Genomic DNA, 2,425 nt, shown 5'->3' on the forward strand with positions numbered 1-2,425 from the left:
CAAGCGTGGCAACAGTAGTGAGGTTGGCCCAGGATCAGGCAGTGTTTCATTCTGCTGTGCATAAGGTCGCTATGAGTTGATGGCACCTAACAACAACAACAACAAACTAGCTAAAGAGAATTTAGCTACCCACTCCACACAGATGGAGACTAAACAAAGGATAACAAGGTTATATCATGCAATGTAACTAATTAACTTCTCTTTATTAGTTATCTGAGTTTTCACTTGCAATAATTACTTTTTGTAAGTTAAGAGGTTTTGGCCCTGAGGACAGGATAACAGTTTCACTTAATTAAGGTATGTGTCACTTACTGTAAACTGGATAAATTATTTCACATCTTTCCTTGAAACAGCTTATGTAATACTGATAACTATATTTCAATTTGTGAATACATTATGAAAACAAGCTCTGAATTTAGGTACATTTCAGGCTTGGGGGAATAAATTCTTTAGATTACCTTCATGCAAATGTCCTACTAAAGTTCACTGCAATTGACAAAATTGTTGAGTTATCGCTGTTGTTCTTGTTAAGTGCTGTTAAGTCAGTTCTGACTCATAGTACCCGGTTTATGAGGAGCAGCTAGTAAACTTGACCTGTTAACCTTGTGGTTGAAACTGACCTTGCAGTCCAGTGCATTAACATGCAGACTCAGTGATCCTATAAAGGATTTCTATGACTGCAAAGTTTTATGGGAGCAAACAACTTTGTCTTTGTCTCAAACAACTGGATTCAACTGCCGACCATGAGATTAGTTTACCAAATTAAATTTTGTTCTATCAGATGGCAATTAGAAATACATAATTAAAATGTCTCTATTTTGATGAGTGGAGTCCTGGTGTGGTGCCATAGGGTAAGCACTCAACTTCAAGGTCGGTTTGAACCACAAGTCAGTGTTTGAAACTCACCAGTCACTCCTTAGAAACCCAATACAGGATTGCTATGGGTCAGAATCAACTGGATGCCACTTAACAACAACAACATTGTGATGAGTAGCTCTGGTGACACCGGAGTTAAAGGTTCAGCTGCTAGCCTGTGGGTCAGTGGTTTGAACTCATCAATGGCTCTCTGGGAGAAAGCCTTTCCATAAAGTCTGAAGCCTAGGAAACCCTCTGGAGCAGTTCCACTCTGTCCAGTAGGACACTAGGTGAGAATAGACTCACCAACGGGTGTATCGTGACAATCTTCTAAGTATATTTTAATGACAGCTTTTTAAGATTTTAAATGCCTGTGCTCTTTTCTTAATATAACTTATATTTACTGAGAAACATTTTCAACATTTCATTCTCAGCAAAAGCAAATATCAGAACAGGTAAAAACTATGTCTACAGTTTAACATCTATCGCTTGCCCAGAAGCAACTATTATGGTAAGTTTTGTGTGTATACTTCCAAAAAGAGTGAGATATAGAAATAAATATTCAGATAGGTATACAAGTAGTGATGCACATAACCAAGATAAATTTAAAGACCATATATCCCAAGAGGTAGAAATGTTCCAGATGACATCGTATCACAAGCAAATCTATCTTGGAATAAGTACAGCTAGAACGTTCCTTAGAAATGAGAATGGCAAGACTTCATCATCTCTTGTATTTTGTACATGTTGTCAGAGGGACCAGTTGAAAGAGGAACAACAATGAGCTAAAATATAACAACAGTTGTGAGGGTGGGGCAGTGTTTCATTCTGTTGTGCCTAGGGCTGCCATGATTTAGGCCAATTTAGGAGTCCTGGTATGGCGTTGTGGGTTAATGAGCCACACTGCAGAGCCATTTGAACTGCAAGGTCGGCAGTTCAAGCTCCCCAGTTGTGCCTTGGAAACCTTATACAGGATCGCTCCTCTGAAACCCTATACAGGGTCACTATGGGTCAGACCCCACTCAATGACACTTAACAACAACAGTAGCACATAATAATAACAACAAATTTCCAAAAGGTTGTCATAAAAGGATAGTTTAAACATTACATTCTAATTTAAACCTCAAAATGCCTGAAGGCTGCAGGTATTTTACAAAAAAAAACAAATCCACTGTCACTGAGTCCATTCTGATTCAGATTCATAAGGACCCCATGGAACAGAGTAGAACTAGAGTTTCAGTGACTGGAAATCTTTATTTTTTTACTTTTCATTGTGAATAAAATCAAGGTTTATGGAGCAGCCTATCCATTTTACATTTAACAAATGAAATACTTCTTTCATCTCAATTATTATAATTCCCTTCATGTAATCCCAGGTATCCTACTTCTTTCCTGTGATTCTTATTTTCACTCCACCCTCCTCCCAACCCTGCCTTTTTCATCTTGAATGGTTCACCACCCCAGATAAGCATCCCTCACTTGAACTATTGTCCCCATTTACCCATCGCTTAAGGAGCTCTGGTAGCATAGTGGTTACGAATCGGGGCAGTTCGAAACTACCAGCTGCTCC

The sequence above is a fragment of the Chrysochloris asiatica genome, unplaced genomic scaffold (genome assembly GCF_000296735.1).
Source record: "Chrysochloris asiatica unplaced genomic scaffold, ChrAsi1.0 scaffold00010, whole genome shotgun sequence".
NCBI classification, from domain to species: Eukaryota; Metazoa; Chordata; class Mammalia; order Afrosoricida; family Chrysochloridae; genus Chrysochloris; species Chrysochloris asiatica.